Source organism: Leuciscus leuciscus, assembly GCF_965113295.1.
Source record: "Leuciscus leuciscus genome assembly, chromosome: 4".
Classification (NCBI taxonomy): domain Eukaryota; kingdom Metazoa; phylum Chordata; class Actinopteri; order Cypriniformes; family Leuciscidae; genus Leuciscus; species Leuciscus leuciscus.
In genome coordinates, this window is record NC_138728.1 from 48,763,217 (window position 1) to 48,782,006 (window position 18,790).

The window sequence follows — 18,790 nt, forward strand, 5'->3', positions numbered from 1 at the left end:
TAAGTTGCCAAAGGTGTTCTATTGGTCCTTAATGGTATCCAATAGAAAAAACATGCCACCAATAGAAGAAAGCAAATCACCAATAGAGACCTACTAGGACCATTACAGTTTCCATTAAAACCAATACAGACAAATAGACAAAACATGCCACCAATAGAAAAAAGTAAATTACCAATAGAGACCCACTAGGACCATTACAGTTTCCATTAAAACCAATACAGTTCTATTTATAACCATTAAAACCATTAGCAATTATGTAATCCCAGCCAGCAATGACATGTGGGCGGCACATGTGGGCGGCAAATGTGGGCCCCATTATGGGCTTGCACCCGGGATCCACATTGGGGCAAGCCGTGGAAGCCCAGACGTACTAAAAGTGGGACCTGTAAGGGTACTGCATGGGTCTTAATTGGGCAATTCATGTCAGACCCATTTGGGCCCCACCTGCCCAATGGGCTTTGCAACATGGCTACACAGATGGGTTTTAAGTGGGATCTGTAAGGGTCTTATGTGGGTCTTAACTGGGCAATTCATGTCAGACCCATTTGGGGCCCACCAGTCTGAAGGGGTTTAAAGTTGGCTTGCACCCGGGATCCACATGGGGGCCAGCCGTGGATGCCCAGGTGGGCTTTAAGTGGGATTTGTAAGGGTCTTATGTGGGTCTTAACCGGGCAATTCATGACAGACCCATTTGGGCCCCACCTGCCCAAAGGGGTTTAAAGTGGGTTTGCACCCGGGATCCACATGGGGGCCAGCCATGGATGCCCAGGTGGGTTTTAAGTGGGATCTGTAAGGGTCTTGTGTGGGTCTTAACCGGGCAATTTGTGTCAGACCCATTTGGGCCCCACCTGCCTAAAGGGGTTTAAAGTGGGCTTGCACCAGGATTCAACCGTGAATGCCCATATGGGCTTAAAGTGGGCTCTGTAAGGATCTTATGTTGGTCCTAACTGGGCAATTCATGCAAGGTAAGCCCAACCATTCATTTAAGGAAACAATCTAAGAAAAATTAAAAACGAAGAATGAATGTAAGTACAAGATAAATACAAGACACTTGATGCTTTGAACTACAAGAAATATATTAAATTGAACAACAAAAATTATCTTTAAAAAACAATGTCACAACATACGGTAAACCCAAAAATATATTTGAAAAAAATCTCTGAAAAAAACCCTTCAAAAATACAATACAAAATACACTCATTATATAATACATTGAACAACAAACATAATCTTTAACAATTTAAATTTTACAACGTACCGGTAAATAAAATTAAAAAAAAAAATTTTTTTAAATGTCTGAAAAAAAGAAAACAAAACATCTCTCCAAAAAATACATCCAAAACAGTCATGGCGTTTGTGTTGTCGATGTTTTTTCTCTTAGGGCTCTTGCAGCCCTCTCCCCGCCACGGTCACGTGCGCCTGTGAACCATTTCCCCAGTGCCATTTCCACATCCTTTCGGTTCACATTCTGAGTTATAGCGTTACTCTTCAGTGCACCTAAAAACAAACCAATAAGTCAATTTAGCAAGGTTCTTTTTTGCTCCAACTTGCAACTCTTCAAATCATTCATTCAAGTAACACATTTCCACATGTGGTAAGCTAAAATGTTACCCCTAGGGTGACATTTACCATGGAGTTTTATGCCAACCTATAACCCTTTTTCCATTACATGTTGAAATTTAGCCTCAAATGCACACCAGATTTGAGCGACATTAGAAACAGTTTTCCATGAATATATCATGTCATATCACATAACTTCCAGTCGAATCACAGACACGACAGCTGCCAGTGAAATGCGAAGCGCTGTCAGATGTTCAACACCAGCGGAGATCATATACATCTGGAGACTCAGAACAAATTGATAAGGATGTGCGCATGCATGCGGGGCTTTTTAGGTGAGATGACTCCGTATGCTGCTCATTCCAAATTACTACATTGAAGCCTCCGTGGGGTGATATTTTGAACAGTTTATATTGCAAGTTTGATTATTTTATTCAATGTTTCTGTCTAACAGCTAACTTCAATACCTTTGGATGTGATTGCGGGGTATGTAAATAGTTGTTTTAAGATAAGCAAAACTTTGTCTATCACAAATTTGTCTTCGACTTGATCAACAATAGGGGATTATCGCGCTGAAACGTAGTACTTCTGCTTATAGTGATGTTTGTGCACTGCCGCTTCCGGTGACACAGTCATCAGTCTGGCGATGAAGGACCTTAAGTTTGTTTACATATACTGCGTCTAGGCGATACTACTGCGATGTGGACCAAAAGTCATATCCCGATATATTTAGGCTGAATAGGGCCCAGCCAGCAGAGCCATGTGGGGCCCAAATGGGTTTGACCTGGGCTATCTAACTGGGACCCAGCCAGTTTTGCACCCAGTTTCCATGTAGGCCCCACATGGATTTGCCCAGATGAAATTAACACTGCTTAGTGTGCACACTACAGGCTGTTTAATGTAACACTTAATCAGTGTTGGAGGTAATGAGATAATTAACCCTCTGAGGTCTGAGCTGTTTTCTGGCCCTGGAGGTGGTCTGACATGCTCTGACATTTGTGTTTTTTTCTGTTACTAGTGACATTGTCATGGCTAAAGTCTAATTACACTGTATTCAGCACAAACTCTACTACAATAATATATCAGCAGCATGTATGTAAAAGTTTGTAGTTTTGAGATAATGACATTTATGCGTGGTTTGTGAAAATACTAAAAAAAATTCTCACTGAAATAAGGCCATGAAACCCATACTGATTATTTCTTCACAAGACTTTTGAAAATGGTATGACATAGCCTAGAATATTTGCTCCAAAACTATGTGAAAATCACCCTGACTGCTCATTCAGATAAGACAATATATTGATTTAAAATTTCTAAGACGTGTTTTGTGTGACAAAGCCATATGCGAAGGGGCGTGATCATCTCATGAATATGTAAGGTTTTAACACCTGAGAAAGACAAAGACACTCCCCAACTGCCCTATTAGGAGCGATCAGGCCCTGTCATTCAGAGCAACCTTGCACAAAGAATGAGGAGATTTAAAAAAGAATGGCTTTTAGATTGTTTGGATTTATTTACAACACAACATAATCCAAAGATACACAACAAATGACAAAAGAGCACATTGAAAAAACAATGATCCAAAGACAGAGACCTTTGTGCCATTCCTAAAAACATACCTTTCATTTCCAAGGTGTTTGATTTTCACTTTACCATGTTCATGTACAGAGACTCATGTGAATGTTGAAGTCAGCAGGACTCAGTTGCATCTGGTCCCTGAAAGAAAAAAAAAAAGAAAAAAACTGTGAACATACTGATATCAAGAGAAACTATAGGGCTGCACGATTTTGGGAATAGATTTGAGATTTTTCTGGTTAAAATTTCTTTTTAAAATTCACAGAATACACACACACACAGAATACACACACACACACACGTTTCCAACAATATATAATGAACATGAATATAGGCCTTGTAGGCATAGGCTACGCAGTGCTGCATAAAATAATAATAACAATAAATTAAATCTTCCAAAAGATTTCAAGAACAACTACGCTAGAGAAAAATATATTGATTATCATATGTTACTTCAAATGTTTCCATTCGTTATGATGATATGAAATGAGATAATAGTAAAAACATAAAGCCTAATGTTTGGTGCATTTTTCCTTTCAAACGCAATCGCGCTCCAAAATATGATACATTAAAACCCACAGCGCGCTCCAAAATATGATACTCAAACCCACAGCGCGCTCCAAAATATGATACTCAAACCCACAGCGCGCTCCAAAATATGATAGCCTACATTCAAACGCGATCGCGCTCCAAAATATTAAACATTATGGTTATACATATCTATGTTTGAGCAGATATCCACAAACAGTATTTAACAGGAAACACGGGTCTAAATAGTATAATATTCACCATATACAGTATCTAGCAACAGTTCAACTGCAATGTGAAGTTTATGCAACAATACCATAAACTAATAAGTAAGAATTTCTTACCTTACATCTTTCTTGTCTTCAAATCGCGTTCTTCTTCTTCTTCTGAGTTAAATCCAATGTAAGCTCAGACGTGTCTTCCAAACTCGACGAAAAGCAGAGACTTGTGAAGTGTTTTGGTGTTTTGTGTTTGAGGTAACGAGGGCGTTCGCGTTCCATGTGGAGATTTGCATGTGAATCTCTTTTGCGCGAGTGGGCGTGTCGAATTAAAAAGTAATTAGCAAGCGTTTGAGATACTGGACATCCTGTTGGTTTTATACAAATTACTTAAACAGTGAATATTTGTTTTCAGTTTGAATCCGATCATTTAAAAGTACACACTTAAATGTGTATAAAGGTATAAGGCTCATAAATGTGTGACAAGGATTCGCTGAGTTTTGTTTCAGTTTATAGACGTGCTCAAGAAAAAAAAGTTCACCGCGACGGAGAGGCAGAACGCACACCCTGTTTATTTTTCTTTATTTTACAAAAGCACAATGTTTTGATTTGATTGTAAGTGGACACATACAAAAGTAGAAATATCACAGATTCTTTTTTTATATTTCTTTTTTCTGTATAACCATAAATGACGGAGTAATTTAAGTTTATGTTGCTGCTATGTGAAAAAAATCCAGCAAAACGTGTCGGCGCGTTTCTCGACCTCAGAGGGTTAAGTGATTGAATAATGATTTTGTATTAGTGAAGAACACCTGCTGTTAACAAGCATAATCACTGAAGGAAAGAGAAACACAAGAACTACTTCCAGCCACAGCCTTGGATGAAATCAACTGAAGATAAAATACATTACATCTCTCAAGATCTGATTAAACAACTCCACAAACAACATTACCAGCTTCACTTATTACTAACCAGACTGACTTCTACAGAAGTTCGTATTAAGAATTAAGAAGAGGCTTAGATGTTGATTACTTATTTGAAAGTAATAGTTTGATTTGATGTTACCATTGTGGCGATCAGTGTGTGCTTTAGTCAGGCTCTTGACTTTTTAACATTTGTTTTTCTCAGGCAGCTGTGTCTGTTTGTTATGGTGAGAACAGCAAGAGAAAATATAATCAGATGCTGTAAGCTGATTGATGATAAGAATATAATCATCATATATTGGCTTAACTCATTGATATTATGTGGGAGGTTTATACGGGTAGTATGTTATTAATTCTGTTTTATTGTTGTGATTCTACAGCATTCTGAGTGCATCATACGAAACTTATCCATGGCTCCCAGAATGCATTGCACCATTGAAGCATGTCACCATTGTTGAGATTCATATGCTGATTCTTGATGTCTGTGTGCGAGTAAAACTCACAGGAGCCCAAAATATGTAAATGGTGTGTTATAAATCGTTTGATGTTCTGATTAAATTCTATTATTCCCTTGCTGTAGAATCACAACAATAAAACAGAATGAATAACATACTACCTATATAAACCTTACACATAATCAGTCAAAAGTCCTGGGCACCATTCCAAGTAGAAGGTTTAACAAATTGTAAAACCAACCCCGATCTCTGAGCTGATTTACCCTGCAAACAAAAACCCTAGGTTGTTCTTGTGTCCGCAGCCTAAGGAAAGCTATCATCAATGGAGCTCGGATACAGCGATTCACCATGACAACGAGGGAGAAAAGGAAGAAATGGCAAACCGCTGTGGCGCAAGATAGAATGCTCGTTACTTTATTGCATTTACATTCCTACACTTGACTAGGCTATTTCAAATACAGGGAAACTGTTTCAAATGTGAGAATTCCACTGTTGTGTAGGCTAAATGCAATCCCACTGTGTTCAGGCATAATAGGTAGCAGTTGAAAATGAAATATTTTAAAATATTCTGCTTGACATTCATATTTGGTGACAACTTCAGGTTTGTGAAACTTCACATGAACGCAGATTTTAGTAGACCTGTGATTGTGAGTACTCTCACCCTTCAGTACTCTTTTGGACAGGGTGACCAGGCAGCTGGATTCAGTGCACCCTCAAACCAGGATTTTATTTATGGACTTTTCCTCTGCTTTTAATACTGTACACACAGACACACTATTGCACACAGACACACTTCAGGTCCATCCAGCACTGATTTTATGGATTAAGGGTTTTTTACAGAATAGCAGGTTTTAGTAAATGGTTTTAAATCCAGTAAGCTGTTTTTAAACTCAGGACTCCCACAAGGTTGTGTTTTATCTCCCATTCTCTTCTCTGTCCATCTCTTGCAGCAGTGAAGGAATGACTCTTTAAATATGCAGACAACATGGCCTTAGTAGCCCATCTGACAGGTGCCAATGCGCTGTCTGACTACCATCAGGCAGTTAGCAATCTGGCCAGGACTTTTAAGGCAAGTTTCCTCGAGCTCAACATTGGAAAGACCAAGGAACTTTGTTGTGGTAGCAGAGGAATACTTACCACGACACAAACACAGCTTTTCCAGCCGATCAGCATTTATGGCCAACCTGTAGAACAGGTCAAATCTTTTAGATACCTCGGAACAGAAATAGACGGATCCCTCTCTTTCTCCGAACACACAGAATATGTGTACAAGAAGGCCCAGCAGCGCCTCCACCCGAGAAAGCTCAGGACTTTTAATGTCAGCAAGGACATTTTAACCACAGTCTACACATCACTGATAGAATCCACTCTCACATTTTACATCTCTTCTTGGTACAATGCACTCACCACTAAATACAAAACAAACCTCACACGAATAATAACACAGGCTGGCAAAATAATTGGCTCCCCCTAAACCCCGCTATCAGATATTTACACTCACTCAGTACTTAGGAAAGCCACCACCATCACACAAGACCCCACCCACCCTCTTCACCAATCCTTTCAGTTACTGCCATCAGGTCGCCGTTACAAGGTCCCACTAGCCCGTAAAAATGTTTATAAGAAGTCCTTCATTCCCACGGCCATCACTAAGTTGAATATTCTGAAACCAGCACCTTAACTCCGACCTGTGTTTATTGTTGTTGTTGTCTGGTTATTGTTGTTTGTTACTGTGTACCACTGTGTGGCTATTGTAGTGAGTGTATTTGTTTTCTCTTTTTTTCAAATCTATATATTGTTGAGCCTGTCGAAGACAAATTTCTGTCACTTGTGACAGACAATAAAGTTTTTCTTATCTTATCTCTCCAAGACCATGAATGTTGTTTTAAAAAGTTAACATTTTTGATTTTGACTGCCTTAGTCTTAAACTAATCTTATCGAGAGTCTATGGAGGGGCTCTTACTTCCGTTACTAAATGCCATCGGAACGTCACAATGACGTAGGTCCAAAATGGGTCTATAGGCCTACATTTTATTCGCCAGTGATTTAGGTAGGAGACCTGCACACAGTATAGGCCTACACAATGTTGCTAAAGTGTTGACGGGCCCCCCTTAGAAACAATTAAAGTATCACTGGACTAGTTCAGTTCACTTACACATTTTAGAATTTTTTAAACACAGTGTATTGGAGAAAAGTTGTAGTATACTTCAAAGATAAGATAGGGGTGGTGGCGCAATGGATAAGACACATGCCTTTGGTGTGAGAGACCCGGGTTCGAATCCACTGTGAGACACCAATGTGTCCCTGAGCAAGACACTTAATCCCTCGTTGCTCTAGAGGCATGCGACCTCTGACATATATAGCAATTGTAAGTCGCTTTGGATAAAAAGCGTCAGCTAAATGAATAAATGTAAATAAGACTAACTGTTAAAGTGTGGATTTTTCAGAGAAGAATCCTGATTCTGCGGAGAACAATTCTTGAAGTTGATTTTTCGGCCATTAAGGCAAATTAATGTAATAATTCAAGTCATAAATTTGGCATATTTTGACAAGACACGAAAATGAGCTCTACACTCATGCCAGTAGAACGAAACCTACCAAATTTGAGATCGATTGGGCGAGTGGTTAGAGAGTTGCATGTGGAACAGACCAGTGGTTATAAGGCTGAAATTGTCCTTAATGTTATGTTAAAATGTTGATAATCTCCAACTAAATTGTGTTTTGACAAACTACTGTATCATTTAACTTTGGATAAATAAAAGAAGGGCCAAAGACAAGTTTCATTGAGCAATTAAAAAACTGAATTTACCATAGAAAACTTCAAAAAGACGCAGATCTTTGAAGCACAGCTTGCCCATCCGTCCGGTCACGTTGTACTGCTGTTGCAGTTCTGGCACCATCAGGAACTTCATCATCCTCCTAGTGGCATCTTCAAGTGAGGAATCCCCTATGTCTGCAACCATGGCAACCTTAAGAGTATACAGTAATAGAGCACAGTACATTTAAAGTCACAGGATCAGAAAACACCATATTAAGTCAGTAAATATCATAAAATATTCTCTGTCCCCATTACATAGCCAAACACCCCGCTTTAAACCTGGCATCCTTATTTTTGGCATGTCAATAATAATAATAATAATAATAATAATAAAGTGTTAAACCAATTATGTGCTTGATAGCATAAAATACCAGTTCCCTAAAACCTACAAGACTGGCATTGTGAATATGGCCTATAGACCGTAGTCTATAGGCCATATTCACAATGCCAGTCTTCCCTTTTCAGCATAGAGCTTCACAGCCAAACTGCCTCAAGGGGGTGATCTACTACAGAATGACCATGATTATGTCCATGGGGAAATTAAGACATTTTCCATCAAGCATAATTTTGTGTAGAAGTCCACCCTCAATATTTTTGACTGGAAGTTATTTTGGCACTTTCCAGTAGGGGTGTGCCAAAAAGTCGATAATGATCTTGATACGACACGTGACGATTCGATTAAGATTCTTAAACTCTGGATAATCGACCATGAATAGCCTATATGACAAACACGCGGAGCAAAAATAACAGGTGGAACCAACAATCTCATTACCTCAATCACTACGTAGTTTATATTAGAGATTTTTCAGGTTCAACAGCAGACAAAAGCCAGAAGAGGGTGCTGGCCACATAAATATTTTTTAGGTTATTGTATATTGTTCTCATGTGTGTCAAGTTGTACAAGACTGTGTTTTGTAAGTAATGATATAATATTTCATTCATAATTTTAGTTTTATGCACTTAAAAGTATTGAATATAAAAATCGAAAATCGCATCGCAATATTTGTCAGAAAAAATGCAATTAGGTCAAAATTGTGCACCCCGCCAAACGCTATGGCGATTTCAATCAGTAGTCATGTAATGTTGAAGTCTTGTACGACTATATTGTTTGTGATCCCTACCTAGTGCCTACCACACTTCTTTTACACCAGTCAAATTGGTGGAAATCTGAGGATTATCAGTCAGCGACGACAATATTGTTGTTGGGGTTATCCGGTTATTGAGGGGGTGGGTTGCTGAGTGAAAATATCACCGTGGGTCCTCAATCCTGCGTTCGGAAAAATGCCTATTATAACACGGGAGTCAATGGGCAAATCAGCATTGTTTTCCCCAATATGGTGCACGTGGCGGGGGCGGGAGCAAGGCTGTTGGGGCGTATCCAATTTTGCCGACTGTAGCTATACAAGTATAATGGTCTTAATAACTTGTCTATTTAGCTAAGGACTGTTTTGCTGAAGACAATTACCATCAGATTTGAAATTAAGATTAGTCAATGCAGCAGTGAACTGATGTTCAAGTATACTTAAGTCTCTTCCGTATTGGGACTACATGTAGGTGAAAAATGTTAAGTTGTAGCAGACATGGTTGATTTGAAGCAACCTGGCAAGGGACTTGAACTCTGCAAAGTTTAGTGATTCATTATGCATGGGAAGGATTTTGTCAGAAGAAAGAAAAAGAAAACACAGGAAAACAATAGGATCTGGCCCCCAAAAACGTACCACTGCAGACATGAATTCAGGGTCTGAGAGCTTCTCATTCATGGCGATAACGTCCTCAACGTTGGCCAGGGGGAAAACAGCACCATCCGGTATCGCCATGACTGGCATGGAATCTTTTTTGAGCAGTGTGTTTAGCATCTGCCCATGCAGCTTCAGTGTGTCCTTCACTTCTTCTAGCAATGTCACTAGTGTGATGAACATTGCTCCATCAATTTTTTGGGGGGCTAAACTTTGGCCACACAGTAACTGGGCTGCTCTGTGGCCAGGAGACGGTGTGGGGCTGCCGCCAAGTAGGCTCATGCTGAGGCCACTTGTGGGGGACCCACAGGGGTTTCTCGGGGTCAGACTCTGTCTTGCTGGGCTGACCCTGGTTACCTATACAATTTGGAAGCAGAAACTTTGACTTTAAGGAACATTTCAATACCTCTACACGAAAACAAAAAAACTAATACAAATACTGAAATGGCAGATCTACAAGCTCATAATGCATTGTAACATAAGGCGTTGTGAACTCGCTCACCCTCCCAGAAACGTTGGGGCTGCGGGATCCCTGGGACCTGCTCCGCCACCCGGAAATGTGAGGGCTGCTTAGTCCCCTCTGGGACACACAAGGGCTGCGGCTTCCCCTCTGGGACACATGAGGGCTGCGACATCTTCTCTGGGACACACGAGGGCTGCGGCTTCTTCTCTGGGACACACAAGGGCTGCGGCTTCTTCTCTGGGACACACAAGGGCTGCGGCTTCCCCTATGAGACACATGAGGGCTGCGGCTTCCCCTCTGGGACACACAAGGGCTGCGGCTTCCCCTATGAGACACATGAGGGCTGCTGAGTCCCCTCTGGGACACACGAGGGCTGCGGCTTCCCCTCTGAGACACACAAGGGCTGCGGCTTCCCCTATGAGACACATGAGGGCTGCTGAGTCCCCTCTGGGACACATGAGGGCTGCGGCTTCTCCTCTGCACAATATGAAAGCAGAAGTACAGCATTAACACCATTTCAATATCCTAAGAGGAAGAAATACCGGTAAACACTGCAGCAAATTAAAAACACAACACTACCATTAAATAACTAGACCAACACATCATAGGTCAAAGACCAGGGTCTTGTAGCGCAATGTCAGTGGTTAATGGTGATTTGCAGGGTTTGCGGCTAGATTGGCTTAATCGGATTGATGCTGACTTCTGTGCTGCAGGGAACATTGTTCCGTCTCAGCTTAGGATACTTAGACTAGCCTACTTTTTTACATGTCACCAAAGGCTGTTGCAGCGCTTTAGAAGTTAAGGAGCTTTATGATTCTGCAGAAATATAGGCTACATTGTCAAAATACAAATTGCAGCAATTTAGCCATCGTGTAGGTTGCTTGTAATTAAATCATACAAGTCTGCAGATTCACATTTCAATAACTATCGGCTTTCATTGGAAGATTAGGCTACTGAAATCGAGTTTGCCTTTTAACAGAGCTAAGGATCTTTATCATTGGGTGACAAAACGTAGCCTAGGCCAATGGTTCTTATCCTAGGGATTGCGACCCCCAAGGGGGTCTTTTTTGCCGTCTTCCTCAGATTCCGCTGAAAACAAAGGTATATGGCATACACACTTCCTTGTTGCGCAATACCACTGCGTATAAGGCCAATGAAATCGATGTTGTTAGGAATATTCCACGCGCAAAGACCAATGGAAAAATTGCCACTGGGAGGAATATTTTTCTTACCCAATCAGAGGAAGGTTACCATGACTTATTCTAGCTAATCAGAGGACTCTGTAGCCTTGCAAGGGGTGGTACTATAGTAAGTGATATGACGCAAACAGCGTTGAGTGGAGAAGGAGACAGAGAGCGAACGGAGCGGAGTTTTTGAACAGAGATTTATATGAGAGAGAGACAGAACGATTATAATATTTATACATACATATATATATATATATATATATAGCATATTAGCAGTTATAGCATTATTATTTTATTGTTTTAGCACTTTTATGATGGCAAGCAGTAAAAGATTTACCTCAGAACAAGTTCTGGAACAATTACTGGAAAGTGACGGGGAGAAATCCGAAGCCGACAGCTTTTTGACAGATGACTAAATATTTTACCAGAATGGGGAAGATCCATTTGAGGACTGGTATGTAACTTCAAATAACCTCTTTATCATTATTTATTGTCTCATGCATCTTGAGTATTTGTATGTATTGGATTTTTAGTCAGAGAGAGAGATTGAGACATGAAATGTTTGTTTTAGTGTACCCCCCTCTCCCTTCCCTGTCAGCTCAGTTCAAGAGTGGAGTGAAATTGGTTTCAATAAACTGACTTACCATCTCACCCTTCACTGTAAGCTCAGGTCAAGAGAAGTGAAATGTGTTTTTAGTGTACAGTGGAGTTTCATAGGGTTACATGAGTTTATAGTGGAGTTTAAATTTTTTCTACATTGAATTTTGACACAAAAAGAAGCTTCCAGTTTCATTGTGTAATTGCTCTCTCCTTTTACATTTATTTCAGTAATGATAATGACCCAAGCACGTCATCTACACCGGCACCAGCACCTCAGCTTCCACCGAGGAGGAGATTGAGCCAGCCAAGCACATCAGCAACACCAGCACCAGCACCTCAGCTTCCACCGAGGAGGAGATTGAGCCAGCCAAGCACGTCATCTACACCGGCACCAGCACCTCAGCTTCCACCGAGGAGGAGATTGAGCCAGCCAAGCACATCAGCAACACCGGCACCAGCACCTCAGCTTTCACCGAGGAGGAGACGCAGACAATCTACACAGAGTGTTCAGAGGCCCACACTGAGCCGTGATCGCTCCCCACACCGTACAACACCTGAACAACACTGGAAAACCGAAAGCGATCTAGATGTGGCACCCATTCTTCCCAGGTTTGCCCCTGCCAGGCCCCCAGGAGTGCAACTGGATAAATCCAAAGTGTACAGTCCACTTGATTTGTTCCAGCATTTTTTCAGTAATAATGTCATCAGAAAATTGTGCAGTAACACAAATAAGCAAGCTACAAAGAGGATAGCAGAAGGACTGCAATTCAAATGGACTGATGTCACCCCCACAGACTTTCTAAAATATCTTGCACTTGTCATTTTCATGGGACTGCTAAAACTTGGATCAGTGAAAGCTTACTGGAGGCAAAAAAACATTTTCAGTGCCATTTCCAAAGAAAGTGATGCCAAGGGACAGGTGGCTCTGCATTTCCTCGAATGTGCACATGAGCGATCCGGCTGAGGACGTTGTGAATGACAGCAAAAAGGGCACATCAGACCATGACCCACTGTTTCGCCTCAAGCCTCTGATGACAGAAATCAAGGCAGCATGCAAGTCCTTTTACCAGCCAAACAAAAATCTGGCAATAGATGAGAGGATGGTGGCAACAAAAGCCAAAACACGGATGACACAGTACATAAAGGACAAACCAACTAAGTGGGGATTCAAACTGTTCATCTTGGCCGACTCTTCAAATGGATACACTTCTAGCTTTACCGTGCACACGGGGAAGGCAAAGTTCCCCACTGGCTTTGGACTTTCCTATGACGCAGTTGTGGGCGTCCTGGACAAACCGTATTTGGGAAGTGGTTATCACATTTATTGTAATACAAGCCCTCAGCTATTCAGACACCTGTCATCTCTGCACTTTAGAGCCTGTGGTACATATAGAGAGGGGAGGAAGGAAACCCCTAAATCCACCGTGAATGCCCTCTCCAAAAAATCCCAAAGAGGCACAATCAGATGGATCCGAGATGGTGACTTGCTCTTTGTCAAGTGGATGGACACAAGAGAGGTGTCCATCTGCTCGACCATCCATCAAGCCTACACATCTGAGAAGGTCGCGAGAAGGCAAAAAAAGAGAGATGGAACCTGGGAGAAAGTGAGCATTCCAGTTCCCACTCCAGTTGTGGAATACAACAAATACATGGGGGGTGTGGACTTGTCTGATCAGCTCATCTAGTACACTTCTGCTCACCACAAAGCGCATAGATGGTATAAGACTATGTTCTTACACTTTGTGGACATTGCCACATGCAACAGCTACATCATCCACAAAGAACTGTGTGAAGAGCAAAAGAGTACACCGCTGACACACAGAGCCTTTACGGAGGAGCTCTGTGCTCAACTTGCTGGGGTGACAACTAAGGTTCAGACAACAGTGGCTGCAGACAGGACAACCCATCACACACCCCTGCCCATTGCCCCCTTGGACCCAGCAAACCCTGCACACAAGCCTGAAGATACCAGAAAGTACTGTGAGCACTGCAAGGCAAGCAGAGTGTACAACAAGACCCCCTGGCAGTGTGGGGCATGCCAGGTGGCCATCTGCAACTTCCTGGAGAGGCCTTGCTTTGCTCACTGGCATGCCTGAGAAAAAACGCCTGGGACTGTTTGTATATAGTTAATTATTTCATTGTTCTTTACATTTTTTATTGAACAATTACAAATGTCTGTCAAGCAAAGGGTTTGAAAAATATATTTTGTGTTCAAAAACTCTTCACTATTGTTGTGTGAGGTGTGATTTTCAGTAATAAATGACTAAAATAAAATTTTCGTTTTTGAAATTCTCTAGTTTATTGTAAATTTTTTACTCATACTTCCTTTATAAACACATTACATGCATTCTTATGTTAGCTTAGGGTCTTTTGAATCCATAGATACCAAACACATGGTGTTCCATCTCCATTACATATGGTTTATAAGCCCAAATGTAAAAATAGAGAAAACGGACCAAAAAGGGCTTAGTCCCCAGAGGGTTAACATTAAAACAATTGCTGCCTTCACGACGAGAAATGATATTGCCCTCATGTCTGTACTTCATGTACTGCATGCGGACAGGAACATCAGGGAGAGTCGGACCTGAGAAATGTGGTTGTAGAGGCTTATTTGCCCTCTCCTTTCCACTTTTAAGGGAGAGTGAACGCTGCTTTTCACTGAGACGTCTTACGAGTTGTTGAACTGCGCCTTGGGGCCGTCTCACTAGCCGCTTCATAGTCCCCAGATGGTTTTCGAAAGGGAAACATGACACGTTGTCTAGGGCACCAAAGTTTCTGGCATCATCAGCAAGATGGATGAGTGAGTGAGTGTTATAGACTAGCTGCTCTGATCCATATATCTGTCCAAAATTTGTCACATAACATTTCAGTAGCTTGTCTGCATATTCACAGTGCTCAGAGCACAAGGCTGGACTGAGAAGTATCCTCATTGCAACTGAGAGTAGCATAAAGTTTTTGTACAGCCTTGTTGGTAGGCGTCCTTTCAGTACCACAGGACCTGTGTACAACAGAAACTGCCGATATTCAGTGGCCTTCCAATTTCTGTATTCTCGAAGTGACCTTGGCTTACGTGAAAAATTCTGTGGGAGATTTGCTCTGATTGATTCCAAGTGATCAGAAATCATGTTGATTGTGGAAGCAGAAAGATGACTACTTAAAGGTCCCTTGGTCCAAAGATGTACAATTCTTCTAACATGTCCTAATCATACCAAATGCATATAGTCAAGGACAAAGCTTGAGACCATTGTAATGCCAAGCTCTTGTAGCGGTGAGACTATATCATTATGGTGATGTTCACTATCAAGCTGCTGATCAAAGGTCAAGTCTGTCCGAAGCGGTGCAGTCAATTCTGGAAACACAACTGTACCTAAATGAACCCCATACTCAGTACATCGTTCACGGGAGCTGTAGCCAGTGTGACCTTTGGTGCATTTCAAGTAGGCACGAGCAGGTGCATCACAAATAAATGCATCTGGAAGAGCAACATTGTAATGTCTTTCATTGTATTCTAGACCATCACGCATTAATAGCTTCAACTCCTCAATGAAATCCTTCAGGTATTCATGAACCGATTGAGGCTTTGTTGGGCCTGCAAACAGACCAATGACACCAACATTAGCTCTGGGAAGTTCCTTGATCTTAGCCAGAATAGGCCATAACTCCTGTTTAGAGCTGCCTGAGAGGGGTATACCATCAATGTTAATGCGCAGTGTTATAGTGTCTACTGAGGAATGTGCTTCCTTTGACAGCGCTGAAATTATTAAGTTAGACACTCCAATATGGCAGTAGCATCCAGTTCTGATGTCTTTGATTTCGTAGGTTGTTGAGGTTGACAAAAGAGTTCTTGGATCTTTTGGTAACTCTAAGCCACACTGCACTAATAAGTGCAACAACTCTGACAGGGCACTATGTGAAATATTGTGATTTACTGCCCAGTCTCCCAATTTCCTACAAGGGTCTGATTTGTCACCTGTGCTTTCCGAATCAGTCTGATCATTTGTGGCTTCAAAACTGTGTTTGGAAACAACTTCAGAATGTGATTCATCACTTTGAGACCCCAACTCTTCACTATGATGTCCACAGATCTGTCTGTCATTTGAATTGTTACTTCCATGAGACTCCAACTCTTCCTCTGATGCAATGAAATCCATATTTGTTGGCACAATGTCCTCGTCATTATGGCAGTCTTCCAAAAACTTCAAGTGCTCCTGTACTTTCATTTTAACACGCCTTTGTTTAGTCCAACGACTGTCATCATAATCCATTTTTCTTTTTGATCTGTAACAGACAAAGCTTTTGTACTATATAAAACTGACAGACATATTGAGGTGTTTAAGTTAAAGACCTGCTGACTGTCAAGTCAAGTCAAGTTTATTTGTATAGCGCTTTTCACAATACAGATTGTATCAAAGCAGCTTCACAGTATTAAATTAAAATAATACAACAAAGTTTGTTTCAAGAGGAATATATTGATTGATTGGACTGTCACACATGTGTGTGTGAAATTAATTGTGGCTCAGAGATAATATATTCCAATATCCAAAGATCGTGACACATCCCTAATCTGTGATGGTCTGTTTAGAGGAGTCATATGTAAGATTGTGGCCAGAACTGATACTACAATCATGTTTAATTGAGCAATATCAGGGTTTTTCCTTGGCCAAAAAAGGAGAGTGGCGGTAACCCCTCGCGGAGCACGCGGCATGGTGCGATCATAGCTACTACGGTGGGGGGGTGCTAGCGTAACTGTAAGATCCAGAAATAGCATGGGTCGCGCAGAATAAGAAAAACCAGCGCACCTGACAGACAGCGCTTGAAGTATTTATTTTTGGATTTTCTAATCGTGAGGCGGTGGCGGCAAGAAATAACGTGGTGGCGGCCGCCACCGAAATCTCTATGGAGGAAAAACGTAATGGAAAAAAATGTAAGAAATTGATAAAAATGGGCAAAATGGGTTAAATAAAATATCCACCCAAATTCTGAATACTTTAGAGCCCTCCTCTCCCTAATTGGGAACTTTCATCAAATATCAAATGTAAACAATATCAGTTGTGGGCTGCACCTCTGCTTTTGAAATGAGAATATCCTGGTTAAACTACTGTGATATAAGCATTTGAAATTAACATAATTTGTCAACGTCTTGTAACATATCAGGAGCATTTAAAGGAAACTTTAAGGTCGATGTATGGAAACTTACGCCATATTTATGAACAACAGGGTACACCTCCTCCTGTCTGGCTGGCTCCTGTCTGGTTGGCTCCTGTCTCCTGGCTGGCAAGACCTTAATGAAATTAGACAAAAATTTAGCAAATCAGTGTTCAACAGGAGCTTTCAATAAAAAGATAAGTAACCATTTAACATCAAATAACCAGCTTACATGACACTAAGTGTGTGTGTGTGTGTGTGTGTGCGTGTGTCTGTGTGCATGTGTATGCGTGCAGAGTATACAGGGACATTAGTGTGTGCAAGCGTCCACAATAAGCAAGGCTCACGTGTCACTCAGCAATATGCGTAGTTTAGGGCTGCAACGAATCGTCAATGTTTTCGACAAAAATCGATAATAGAAATAGTCGACAATGAATTCCATTGTGGACAAGGCATCTCACTACAATCTCTGCCGTGAGTTGCACATGCACAATAGCATCTCTGCCGAGCGGTAGCGTACAGTAATGGTGGTGTCCTATACAGCAGCTAAAGTTTGGGAGCTTTTTAGCCTGGATACAGCGAATAATTTCAGACTGGTGAGAATTGTAAAGTTCTTTTGCAACAGACTGTGCAGTTGTCCACTGAATGAACTTCACAAAATTCACTTAATATTTGTTGTGTTCACTGTTTAACTGCTGCTATGTGCCTGCCCTTGGTTTACAGGAAAACATGTTCACTTGATTTACATTTTTTTTTTTTTTTTTTTTTATAAAACACATTAGCCTGTCCTTAAAAAATGGATATGTTTATTTGTTTATGGATTTATGTCTATACTGACCGAACACTGTGCCTAATTGGTTTTAGATTTACATTTTTATTTACTTTTTGTATGAATCGGCCTATCTCTCCCTCCTCTCCCCTCTCGGCCATGTTTTACCTACATAAAAAGGTCTCCCTGTGCATCTTGCTGGCTTCTATCGTTAGTTGTAGTGTTGCAGTTACAACTGCACTAATACAAAATGAAGGATAAAAATTGACTAAGGTTGAATTTTGTTTGCTTGCATAACCCAAAGAGCAAATAGAGCTGCAGATATCTTATTATAAAAATATAAGAATTATTAAAACTCGTAAAATATTCTGACAAAGGAGCTAAATAAATGATAATTGTATAATAATAATATAATTACCTACATTTTAAGTATATGAAAGTAAAACAAGCACAGCCAATTTGATGGAGCTGAATTAATATCAGCCTTATGACTCCCAGGAACATCTGAGTGGTTTGGCATCATGAGCATCAACCGTGATGTTGGGAAGCAAATATCATGACGACATTATTGATGATTTTGCCTCCAGAAAATGCAGAAAGGGACACTGTTAATGAGGAGTTACTGTATAACAAACATTATGATGTTTACAAGCCCAAAACATTTGAGACTGTCTGCTTACACATTTAGTTTGATTTGATTTGTTCCAATTTATTCTTAGAGCAAAAGGTGGGGACAGTGCAATATGTTGAAGTATGTGTTATGCAATATGTGCAATATGTTTTTATGTTTAAAGCATGAGGAAGGGTTCGGGA